General features: G+C 42.3%; 1 gene segment (V, D, J or C); it reads left to right on the plus strand.

The window, feature by feature from the left end:
- The window catches only part of LOC309876870 (T cell receptor beta variable 2-like), a 34,622-nt gene that overhangs the window by 17,048 nt on the left and 3,946 nt on the right, over window positions 1–13,628 (plus strand). Inside the window, exons 3-6 of the V gene segment in view lie at window positions 6,784–6,867; window positions 7,296–7,345; window positions 11,895–12,239; window positions 13,399–13,434.

The following is a 13,628-nucleotide window of genomic DNA, read 5'->3' on the forward strand; positions in this document are numbered from 1 at the left end:
CAGTTTAAGCAGATGACAGAAAAAAAAAAGAGTCACACAGTCAAAAATAAAGAATTAAGATTCTTATTCTGTGTTGACATTGTATTCCACAATACCTCTATCTTTCAAGTAAATTAAAAAAAACAAACAAAAAAAAAAGTAAAATAAGACATCAGCCAGAGAGTACTAGAACAAGATATTTGGACAGGAACTGTCTTCAAAACAAGAAAAAATACACAATATTTAGTCAGCTGAAGGAACATTCACCTCTATGCATCATCACTTCTGATGTAGCTCTTAAAAGCTAAGGTTTTCAAAAACACAAAGTAAACAAAAAACCACACACCTCAGCCTCTCTTGAGTAACTGCAATCTCTTGGAAGAACAGTTCTTTATTCTTCCTAAGAATAATTTATTCATCAAAAGAGAAAATCATTTTGTTGGAACTGTTAAATAAAGAGCAGTGGAAACTCTCAGAAGAGCAAAAAGGAATTGAGAGAAAGAGGAACTTTGGGGGGAGCTGTCAGAAAAGCATTACAAAAAGGAACAATAACTTTTTGGTTTCTCTTCAGAAGTTTCATAAAAGGGCATGAGACCACCACACATCACCAGTCACAGGGATTAAGTCTCACCCAGCGAGCACAAGGCCAGGCAAAGGGTGGGACACACCACATGCTGCTTAGGCTGTGCTTCCTGACCTTTCAGATTCAAACCTGCAGCATTCAGAATCCCAGCGGGGCTTACAGTGTGCAAAACAGGGACAGGCAGGGCTGGGAACACTTCTTCAGGGGCTGGAGCACAGAAATGACTCCCCCTAAGTCAAGAGCCTTTGCCCGGAAAAGACAAATGAAAGGTGGTGCCTTGCCATTCAGCAGAGCACTGGTGTTCTCTTGCAAAACTCATTGCTAAATCTAGCACAAAAGTTATGTTACATAAAGGACAAAACAGGTTTTAAGAGAACAGGATGCATGCCTACTACTAAACGTCACCAACAATTACCTTGCAAAACTACATACAGGACCACACAGCCAGTGATATAAAATGCCTCATAGATCCCTGTACAGACATCCTTCTGGTCCCTGGATTGACCTTCACCCCAGGGAAGCAAGCAGATGGCAGACACCAAATTCCCCAGAAATGAGTGCTGGAAATACGGATTACATGGATCTTAATTCCCTGAGAATTCAGTCAGGCCAAACATAACCTGAAAGTCCCCAATAACCGCAAAGCTGTAGCATCATTTGATCAGTGTTGATATCTACTGACTTGCATACCAGGAGCGTGCTTCCTTCCTTCCGAAACTTGAAATGAAACATGCCACATTTAGCATCAGTCCCACTGGGTCACCTGAACCCTTCCCATTTTGCAAAGCCGCAAACAACTTTAGTCTGAGAGCTATTAGAAACATTATTCTGAAATTAAAACTAAAGTCTAGAAATTGGAATACTCAGACAAAGTGTGCTAACTTGTAAGTGATCTTTTTTTGGCCAGGCACACCCAGAGTTTTGTTATTTTCTTTCAAAATTTTGGTAATGTGTTTGAAAGTTTCAATCCCGCACACTTAGATCAGATGTAAACTTTATCTCCTGTTTCCCCCCACATTTTATTTTGTATACATGGACATACATATACACACATGTTTAAATATGTGCACCATAACTATTTATACAAAGTTGGAAGAAGAGATGGAAGCTTCTGCTGTAAGGTTCTGTATGGGGTACAGCTCTCTACTTGGAATGAATCATACACAGTCACTCTTTTATTCTTTAAGCCTGAGAAGGAATAACATTTCAGAGTACATAATAAAATTGACAACAATCTTCCAGCCTCCAGAGCCTGACTGTTGCTCACGATAATCGTTAAAACAGGCAATGAGAAATTCCAGCAGCACAGGAAAACGTAGGCAAGCCCAAAGCCAGCTCCCCACCCACCACGTGCCACCTCTGCAAATAGGTGGCGTGACTGGGGCACAGGCAGGGAAAAGAAAGGAAGCAGGGACAGAGTACACTATGCTTTAGAGAGAAGCAGATAAGGACAAGTTTGGATAGCTGTAACAGCCATAAACCTTACAAAAGCAAACTAACTTTAAAACCAGGCCAGCCTTCAGTCTTATAAGCGCACAAAGTTTCCTATGGTGCACCTGAAGACCGAGATCTTCCTCCAGAACTTGGCTGCCACCACAGCACATTTTATAGCATGAAGGTCAGGACGTTCCCCCAGGTAGCAAAGGCCACTTTTTTCCCCCCACTGCCTCGAGCAGAGAGGGTGAATTACACCAACAGTAAATCACATAAATGCTACTTGCCATTGTTCACAAATCCCTAGAAAATTACTTCTAAATCAAGGTAATTTACTTCAACAGCTAACACCTTAAAGTAGAAAGCTATGGTCATATTTTGATGCACGCTATCATGTCCCTGAACTCTTTCCTTGGACTAATTATCGGACAGCTGTCTAAACGATGCCTCATTTTGTTTATAGGTTTCTTTCAGATAAGATCAGAAATAATCACGCAGTTTCAGTACAGGCTGTTGCATCACAAGAACTTTATTCAAGAGGACAGATCACGATTTCTGCTCGTAAACTCACTCATCAGCTTTCTACTAGCAAAGGTAAAAGGACCGCATGGTTACATAGATAGAACGTTTAAAGAAGCGACAGAAGATTGCCTGGGTGTGTATGAGGAACAGCAAGGTGACATTTCTCAGCTCAGCGTGCTCTCAGGATTTCTCAAAGACAGGGAGAATGATGTCCCCCGTCCCCCCCCCCCCGCCCCCCCCCCGCCAACCATGAGTAGCAGCAGCCAGTTAGCATAGGTTTATTTTTGAAAGCCAAAGGCACATAGGATAAAAACCAGAAGAAACCATCAGTGACTAAGCTGCAAAAACTTTGCCAGATGCATAAGGAGATATTTCCTTCTTGGCAGAGTGGCTTCCATTCATCTGCTAAGTGCTTTTGGCCAACTATTCCAGAACTGCTGGCATCTCCTCTAGCTGGCGCCCGCCCCAGCCTGTACCACCATTTATTCCATGCCCAGCAGAATTACCTGTGCTACTCAGCCAGCACTAGGTGTTCAAGAACCAAGTGGAAAAGATGCCAAACAGACTGGTCCCTTTAATATAACATGCAAATGTTGCACCCACATAGCCCACAGAAGCTTTTAAACTGGTGTCATACCCAGCAAGCACCGCAGAGGTACCTCCTCAGCGTGGGAAGGGTTCCAGCATCTTCCTCAGCCAGCCCTCCCTCCCAGGTCAAACATCCTTTCTGCTCTAGATCCCAAACTGGCCACTCTCTGCAGCAGGATCTTTCACAGCCAAAGCCAGCTGCTTTTATTTTTTTTTTTTCTTGGTAGCATAGCCTGACTGCTCAGCCACCAGAGCTGCTGCCCCATGGTACGATCACAGGTGGGTCACACTCCAGCTGTGTCACTCATCACTGCTGGTCTCTGATGAAACAGCTGCCCACAGAATCCACGGAAAGACTTGAGGCAATAGAGAAAAGGAAAGCCATCTGCACACAGCACAGGCCCTTGACTCACGCACAGATTTTCTACCCAAGGCATTTTCCCCTCCTGCTCTCCCAGCTGTCCTGACTAGCAGAGTTGTTCACAGAGGAGCATCCCTAACACACTGCAGCAATGCTATTTCCAGGGTTAACAGAGCACTCCTGCAAAATATAATTTCCTTATTTTACAGGGAGTTTAAATGTTACTCCCCCCCCCCCCCCCCCCCCGCAGCACTGAGTATCCTTCCCCTCCTCCTGGTGGAGGAAAACAGCTTGAATCAGTTTTCTTTGTGACAAAGCCGTACTAGTCTGTGGGCACATGGAACATTTTATTTTCCTATTTGGTTGATTTAATTTTATTGCAGGCTGAGAGAACATGTTCAGTAAATGGCCTCACACCCATCTAACGTTTACGTCATGACAAAGATGGTGCCAAGAAGTTCCAAGTTTTGCAATTTAATCATATGCTTTAATCACTTCACATGCCTTAGTTACTTCAGGCAAGTTAGGATGTTAAAAAGAGGTATTCATTCTCCTGGAAATTATTTTTCATTGAAAAGTCTTACTCAGTTAACTGTTTTAGCCTCTCAAAAGAAACATGCCTAAATAATTCCTTTGTCAGATTAAAATAAATAGTAAATGGATTGCCTTAAATCTGAAAAGAGAGTCATAAAACAAATATATATATATATTAGTTTATTATACCTCCATTTGATATAAGCCCGTGCTTAAAAATAAAACAAATAGATATGAAAGAGCAAACAAACTAATCACTTCAGATGCTGCTCCATACAGTAACTGAAACACCTTACACCAGCTGAACTGCACTGACTGGATCTCCTCTTTAGCATACCAAGAACAATCCTGGTGAAGGTTCAGCATAGACATTTCCATTTCAAGCAGCTTCAGCTCAATCCAGAAATAAATATTATTTCAAATAAACAGCAGTATATTGAGGTAAATTAAGGGTCAGGTGCTTCAGCAGGAACAGTCTGAAACATTCCTGTAGTTAGAGACAAGAAGCCAGATACACAGAACAAGACCTTCCTTGCTCCTTCTTTATGCACAAGCCTAAACTTCAATAGGGAAGTAACAAAAGCACGTGGGTGAAAAGAAAGACCAACATTCACATGCAAGCCCAATGTAGTTTGGTATTTCAGGTCTGATCCCACTTCTCTTTCAACCAAGGCTTTTGTACAGACATTTGTGGGAAGCAGAAACCCCACGGGGACTCTGTGTGAGTAAAGCAGCCAAAGCCAGTGAAGCAAAACAAGCTGGCTTGGCTGGAACAACAGTCTTCATTTGGCTCTTGAATCAGAATCAAAACTGTTAGAAAAGGGCTAATTAAAAAAAAAATAAAAATAAAAATAAATAAAAAAAGCCTACATCAATTCTAGTGAAACTACATCACTTCCAGGGGCTCTGACTTTAGGGTCATTCCCGTCTGCTGCTGCCATACCTTTACACAGACCTCCTAGCTGGCCACATATACTAAGTTTTGCCCTCTTTTATATAAGAGATATCATAAGGACACCCTGTTGCCAACTGAGAGCAAGGGCACAGCTGCAGGACCACTGCAGAGCACAGCTGCAAAGCATCAGCCACCCAGCTGTCCTCCTTCAGCCCAGCAAGAGACCTTGCTGCTGCAGAGCAGCAAATTGGCATGGAGCCCTGGTCCCTGCATGATCACCTTGTTCTCGTCCTGGGCACAGGATAAGTTTGCTGATCATATTTTTTTGGGCAGCCTTATGTAGAACAGAACATCCTTACAAAGCTGAGAGGGAGGATACCATCAGTGTATCAGTTTAATTTTCTAAAGGAAGGAAACACATATGGAATAAGCTCACTTTGCATAAATGCATATCCTTGCTTGAAATAATAACCAGTACAATGGAGATGGAGGCAACCACAGGAAAAGGCCATCAAAAGCATGCAAGGCACATTTTTTTTAATCGTTGAAGAAAAAGTCATACAGCCAAGTGTTTCATGGTGAAACTTCTGAACAAAATCCTTCTCTGCACCAGTTGTGTCAGCCAATACACATCACCTGCTTGCTCTTCTCAAACCACCACGGAGCAGTGCACCAGCAGCCTTGTGCCAGCTCTCAAACATCAGTTGTGCACACTGAGCTTAACTCTAAGCTAACCGCCAATACAACAAGAGTTGTATTGACCTGCCTGGGAGATGCCTTGAGCTTTCCAGAATATAAGACTTCCATCAGAATGTCACAGCCCAAGCTCAGCCCTTCATAGTTCAGGATCTAGGGCCAGGGAAGGAATCCCAGCTGATGCTCATCTTCAGCTCTCTACAAGAAGGTGCCAGATGGGTTGTGCTGTGTATCAGGAAACAGCTGGTAAATGAAACCAGAGCTTTGTCATGACAAATGAGAGAGAAGCACATAAATCCAGCTCTTGAGATTAGATTTTAGAGCATGATCACACACATTTCAGCCTTTGTGGGACTAGTGGGTTCCCTCAGGGTTGCATTTGGGATCTTGCTTACCCCAGGAAGCACCACTTCATAGTCACAGAATGGTTTGGGTTGGAAGGGACCTTGCAGATCATCTAACTCCAACCCTCCTGCCTTGGGTATGGACACTTTCCACTAGAAGATTCACTAGATTTCACCAGAAGTAACAGGCACAAGAACAGCTCTGTCACCATTCCCTCACAGAGCTGACTCAGTGAAAAGGGAAAAGAACCTTGGCCAAGCCACTACTTTCACCATATTATCTCTGGAGTAAACACTAGGGAGGAAACATCAATCAGATATTCGTATTCCTTAAACTACAAGGTGCTGAGAAGATGGGGAGAGGAAGCCAAAAATGACACTCCTTTTCTTCCTTGCCTTTTTTTTTCCCCCTTCTTTGAGAAAGTACCTGATTTAACAGCCTCCTCAAAGAAGAAGTTCTTTTAATCAGTATTTCCCCTACAGGCTTATCGGGTACAACTGCGTTTTGTTGGTAGATATGCTGCTTGGGCCGTATTTGATAGAGTCTGAGGTACAGCATTTAGTGCTCTTGATCATTACGATACCCACTAGGTTTCACCATCTTCTTTGATCTCCCCGGCTACAGAACAAGAATCCTATACAGTGGGCTGAAAGCTCAGGGCAGGTCACTGCATGGTTTATGACTCATATCCACCCTACATGTGAAAATAAATTCCTAGTATTGTCTACACAGAGTGAAAGAAGAAAAGAATGAACCACAGAAAACCAAGCACTACTAAATATCCTATTCCCTTCTAGAGAAATGCTTATGGCAACAAAAATTAGAGCATGTTTCACTCTTTTGCAGAGACAAAAGGAGCAGCTGGTGAGCTTGGTGAAGTTAGTGACGTGGAAAGGTTCCTAAGAGGTGGGAAGCCACAAAAATGAAATGGTAAGCTATGTTTTTTCTCATATTGCAAAGCAGCTGAAGTTTGTAGGCAGAGAGAATTTTGCCTAATTACCAATAGAGAATAATCTAAGGAGTAAACTATGGCTATGTATATCCAGTTAACTTTGCCCACATGAGAGGGTGCTGTGGTTCTTGTGCTTATGACTGAAGCCCCATCCCATTATGACCACTGAGAAAGCTCAGATCTGCAGGCAGGATTTACAACATATACCAAAACGAGACAACAAAGCAAGACAGGGATTTTAAGCCATCCAGTTCTGCATCTAAATTTTCTTCGCAGATGAGGAATTTGTGAAACAGAGCATAAATTATGCCAAAGGGAAAAAAAAAAAAAAAAAAAAAAAAAAGGTCATTGATCTCTTAGCATTCCAACAAAGTTTTCAGCATTTCTATTTCTCTCGTTTTATTAGGAAGACTCTCTGGATGGTTGCCTGCTTGCTGTTTGCATCTCTACCCAGAGGTAAATACACTATAATACATCTCTAAGAGTTGTGGAAATATTTACACATAAATACTCAAACTGCAATTATGCTAATGATCCACTGGGAATCTTTGAGCAGAACAAGTATGTGCTATGGTTTACTTTGGATTTATTTCATCACAGTGCAAGGTTTACTAGTGCAGGCAATAACTCCGAGATACGGTTTATCTGAAATAGGTGTTTATGAGGTTTAGGTGTTTCAGGCTCACAAATCTCCACCTATAAAGTTCATCCTGACCACATCGTTAGAGCACTCCACCATTTCTGTAATATTAAGGATGGCTTGGAATCTCCTTCTTCACAATCCCAGATGTCTTGTATCATTTTTATTCCTCATCCAAGCTCATAAATGGCTTTCTACAGGGATATCCAGTTAAGTAAAAGGACTGGAGCCAACCAACCGTTTCTCCCCTTGAATCTTTGCATATGCACTGCCAAATTCTAGCACAGTTGGGCTTCTGACATTATATATCATGACCTTCCCTATTAAAGAGATATGCTAGTATGTGCTGGTAAGGGAGTCTTCCACAAGCTACAGGGGCAACTCCCTGTAATTTCTGTATTTGAAGCTTAAGTTTAGCAACATTAAGACCTCTGTGCAGGGTCAAGACTCCTTCATTTGTTCAGAAATGTCCCACTTTTACCATGTGTTGTAGTGGCCCAGAAGGTTACACGTCATCTGGAAGTGGTCTCTCCCTCTCTTCTACAAGCACAGCTAGCATTTTTAGGGGAAAAACTTTCATATGTTTCTGTAGAACTGTGTGAAAGTCTATTGCAACTCAGGATGGTCTTTCAGTAGATGAGTGCACCTGTAAACACTTTGAGCCATTGAAGTGCTTAACTTTTGACTCATTTTTCCCCTTTAAATAAGGAAGTTCAAATTTAGTGTTTCTGAGCAAGCAATTAGGATTGCAAACAGCCCCCTACCCTTCTTCAAATAATTTGGCATATAGGTGAGACATTATCCTGTAAGGAATCATACAGGATTACCTTGTCAGGCTAACACCTTTCAGTTTGAATCCATAAATACTCACTAAACAAAACACAGAAGTTTTCTCATTGCCACACTTCTAACACCAGAACATTTTTCTGCTTATCACTTTATTTCTGTGACTTTCTTTGTCTAGCATCAAAACTACACTAGCATTACCAGAGTGAACTTGGAGGTGGGTAGGGAAGAGAGAGAGAGAGATTCAAGAGCCTTCCACTCCCAGGCCCTTTTCCACAAGGCATAAACCCTGGATCTCCTCCTGGCATCTCACATTCCTCTGGTGCAACCAATACACAATTGAGAAAACTTTTTTTTTTTTTTTTTTTTTTGAGGAAAAAAAAAAAAAAAAAAAAAGAGATTGTTGCCACAGATCACCTTCAGGAGGGGGGGAAGAGAGAACAACAAAAAAGCCATATCTTTAGGAGCTTTCCTGTACCACACTTTGAATATCAAGGCAGCAGTATTTGTTCATCATGGAAATCCTAAGAATTGGCCAAGTTACCACTCTTAATTTCACCTTGATAATCTTGAATCTTGTGCCAGCAAGTTTAAAACTACAAGTTGCTTTTAAAACAACAAAAACATGAAATAAAACCAAGTCTCACCTTATGTTCAAGTCCCACATCTGCAAGCGCAAGCTGTGTGCTGACACACATTTTTGCCAGTGTAGAGACTGCACAAGGCCACACGCACCGAGCTTTCCAGGTAGATAGATGAGTGCTGCTCACCCTGCTCCACACATCCCAGCAGCAAGCTGCCACCATTCCTGGGGCTCACTGAATGAGTGCTTCAGTCTCCTGGTCAGGAAAATTTACTTCCACGCCTTCTGCTGTATCAAGGACTGTGTCAGAAGCTTAGCAAAACATCACCTCATCAGCCTCAAGCATAACTTCAGCCTCCTTCTCAAGGCTGGCTTTCATATTCAGCTTGTGTTCAGAAGTCTGCCCATCTATGAAAGGCCTCATGAGCCTGGAGGCTCTGTTAATTAACTCATTACAGCCAGATTTCAATCACCTGTTCTTGCTCCAGGCAACTCCACCAGAGCCTCCTCTTAGGGCAGGGTGGGTTGGACCCCATGGGTGTTTACAGACTCATCCCTAGTGTTAAGAAACCTGTATAACACCTCATGCAGGAAAGGAAGAATTATGCTAGGCTTAGGTGTGCTGAACACTGCTGTCCTCAGTTTTCAGAAAAAGACTTCAGAGACAAAAAGAAAACTGATGCACTTACAAAGCCACTATCAAGTTTAGAAGTGAGCACAATCCAGAGATAGGACAGGCACTCTTTTCTCCTCTTTCCCTCGTTAAAAAAAGCTTGTCTGTTTTCCCAAATAGAGCAACAAGTTTCACTAACTTTGGGATTGTCTTTTCTTCACCTATGTGCAACTAAGTACACTGCTAGCACTCCTAATAGCATCCTGTGGATGGGATTCACCCCACCAGAAAGCCCCTCAGGAGGTTTGCTTTTTCCTGGGCTTACAAAACACCTGCAGCAGCTCCAGACGCACTCATCCTCCCTCTGTAGCCAACCACGGCCAGCAATAACCCTCTTTCAGACCTGGCTTTGCCTTGGAGAGACCACCGAGCACAGCCTTGCTCAGCCCCCTGGGGCCCCAAGTGCTGAGGGATGGGGCTCATGCTGCTTCCTCACCCTTCCTCACCTGGTGGTGGCCCTCCAGCTGTGCCAGGGTACAGCACTAATTGCTAATTGCAGGGCTGAGGTGACCTCCCTGGGGCATGCAGGGTCATACATCCTCTAGCAGTAAGCATGCAATGCAGCGGGTGCTGGACTTGATTATAAATAAAATAATAAGACAATGATTTGGATGTTGCTGAAATTCTGGTCCCTATGTTGTTTTTTTTTTTTAGCTAAAGGTTTATATGTAAACTGTGGGGCAGGTTTGAACTGGGATTTTCAGCTGAAAAATCTGCAAACCTAAGGAAAGCAGATGTATGTTGAAAAAATTTTAATAGAAGACACTCAGCACAGTGATTTAGTGATCCGTACGATACTTTTCCTTCTGCTTTTATGTCTGTCTGGAAGGACACAATGTGAGAACAAACAAGCCTCAAACCAGACACTGATAAATATGGAAACGTAGCCCTCAGCATGCAACCAGCTGAACCCTGGCCGGTATCAGAGACCTCAAGAGGGAACTGGGGCTCTCTTTGGTCTTTAGCCCAATACATGCACAGATCTGGCGGGCTTACAGGCCTACAACACTGAAATGGCTACGGTGCCACCAAGAACATTTTATTTCTATATTTAGTCTGAATAATTGCCCCTTATGCTTCTCAGAATTTTGGCCATGAAAACAGATTGAGCTGTTTCACAGTGAAATGTAGTTTTTCTCTCTGGCACAATCCCAAACTCATGCTGCTTTTGTTTTTGCTCCCTGCTGGGGATGAAAGTTTCCCATCCAAATTAATTCATCTGTGTTTTAATTTATAACATCGTTTTGTGAAACAGGTTTGGTCAAAGCGTTAATTTCATTCTGTGCTGAAAATACCTAGTTGTCCACGCTTTAACTCTTTCCTTTATTCTTTAAAAACAAACAAACAAGAAACAAATCAATAAACCAGGTAGAAATGCATAGAAACCTGGCCTCCCGCTCTCCCTGCCCGTTTGCTCACCAGCAGGATATGTTCACAGCGGTTTTTGCATTTGCTGGAATTGATCGGTAACGTTTCTGCCAGACACACACAGGCCACATGTATAGAGCATACCCAGGGACTAATAGTCCATTTCCTTGAGGCCTTGGAAAAGGAGCTAGAGGGAGAATGGCAGGCCTTTTGGGGCTGCTGGGAGAATATCCCAAAGAGTACGAGAAGCCCAGACACAAGCATTAGCAGGAGCCTTGAGTGCACCCAGACGCAGTTGCACAAAGGAGCCCTGTTCTGTCAGGCCATCTTCACGAGGTCAGGCTCCTTCCAGGGGGACTCTCCACCTTATTTACGAGTCTGGAGCCATGACGGGATAGGCGGCAAGGGGAGCCGGGGGAGATCCAACTCCTCCAGGACTTTTCTCTTGACAACAGCAACACCTTTTTCATGCTTCTCCTTTTTTCTTCAGCCAGACTTCCTCCAAAACCAAAAGTTGTTTAATCACATCTGTCTTCACATCCCCACATCCCTTCCTGCCCTTTTGAACTGACTGCTTAATTTATCTGATTATTCAATATAGAAAATTATAGTATATAAAATATATATTTTTTTATAATATAAAATATTATAAAATATTCATAGACGCTGAGGAGAAAAATCACCAGCTGAGGAGACAAGTTCAAGCAGCTGATGAAGTGGGTGCAATTTGCATGCAGCATCATCTGTCCTGCTGGGCACTGAGCACACATAGCCCCCAGTCCCTACATAGCACGTGCTGCCTCCTGTCCAGCTGGGAGCAGGAGGACACTGGCAGAAGAAAAGGGAGGAAAAGGCTGGGAAAAGAGGCAATAACAACGTGAGGAAGGCAAAGTATAGGAAAGTTGGTGTCCCTAGCTTTGCTGTGTGCTGAGGAAGTTGTCTGTTTTTATTCCAGGTCAACCAGACACAACGTGCCATGCGTTTGTTGGAGAAAGTGTCATTTTGCCTTGCGCCACCACCTCTCCCAGTGAACTGGATGTTTCCCATTTGATGCTCTACTGGCAGATAGAGTCTACCATAGTGCATTTTTTTCACAATGGGGAAGATAAGCCAACGTTCCAGAATGCAAATTACAGTGGCAGAACCAGTCTGTTTTTGGATCAGGTGAAGCACGGCAACTTTTCCCTTAAGCTCTCCAATGTCCAGCTAGAGGATGCAGCTGTATATTCCTGCATCTCTAAGCAGTCTGGGAATCATCCCACGCCAACACAGAAATCTAGAATTCATCTCAATGTATCGGGTAAGATTTTTGTTTAGTTCACAGTGAAGTTGTTGAGGGAAGCATTTCTTGCAGACAAGCCACACATAATGGCCATTGTTAGATGAGTTCAATTTTTAAACCAAATCTTCATGCAGTTTCACGCTGTTCCTTGCTTTATCTGGAAGAATATGACTGGAGAAGAATAAATGCATCTTTGCTTCAGTACAGCATATCCACAGAATTAGCAGGACTCCTGAGGGCAAGCCACCTGGCTCTTCCCCCTCCCTTTCCAGGAGATATTAATGAGGTCTCTAGACTTTTAAGCATTTGGCTACTTGGGGTGCTGTACTGTTCTGGATCCACCTTGTTCCCAGGGGGATGGGGGAGTTCATTTCGTTGTTTGTACTTGGGTCCGTGAAGCAGGATTAGCTTCACCACTGGCAATTCAAAGTCCAGGCCAATACCCTTTCAGATGACAGGAAGCCAGTTGCTAATTGCCTTTTGCCTTGCCTTTGCAAGGCTGAACTCATGAAGTGAGAATATTATTTTTCTTCCCTAGGAAAATGACCAAGACCATAACCCCCACTCGAATAATGCCAAACAGCTGAGCTAACATGTTTGAATCACTTATGAGCATGGCTAGTGGAATGCTCGGCTATTTGGTTTGACCAGTTGACTGACTGAAAAAAATAAAATAAAAAGGGGATAAAAGTCAAAAGAAATCATAATTTGTTCAGGTTGTTTGTACAAATTGGCTGGAAATTTTCATTATAGTCAATGACACACATTTCATTCAGCTTAAAACAGAAAAGATTTGTTTTTCAAGACATTTACACCCTCTTTATCTTTGTTTTAAATCACATAATTCTCAAGAGACAAATGCTTTTGAAATGTAAAGTGATATACTTTTGTTCAGCAAATCTAAAAGTGAAATGTTATGCAGTTTTCAAAATTGATTTTTTTTTTCTTTTTTGAAAATGCAGAACCAAAGTGTTTTCATTATCTCGTTTTTTGGGAGCAGTAAAACATCTTTTCTTCTGATTTATTTCTGTAATCACACTTAAACTTTCAATTTATTTGTTAAATATATTCTTCTCAGAAAAACTGCTAACCCTCAGATCAATTATTGACGACCTTTTTCCTAAGGTTAAACAAATAACTAATTTTTGTGTTTTGTTTTGTTTTGTTTTTTCCCCAGATCGATCTAGCACTGTGGAGACACATTCCCCTCATGGTAAGGCAACAGTCCTTAATGTGCTAAGTGTCTGAGTGATTATCTTTGATTAAATTAATTAAATTTATTAGTTTGAATTCGAATTTGGTAGATTGATAAACTGTGTTGAATAGAGAAAGTCCAAGATGCTTCTAGCAAAACACAAACTTAGATCCAGCTGTTCAGACAGGGAAAAATTACCTTTACCACCAACA

The sequence above is a fragment of the Aythya marila genome (assembly GCF_965140915.1).
Source record: "Aythya marila genome assembly, chromosome: 1".
Lineage (NCBI taxonomy): Eukaryota > Metazoa > Chordata > Aves > Anseriformes > Anatidae > Aythya > Aythya marila.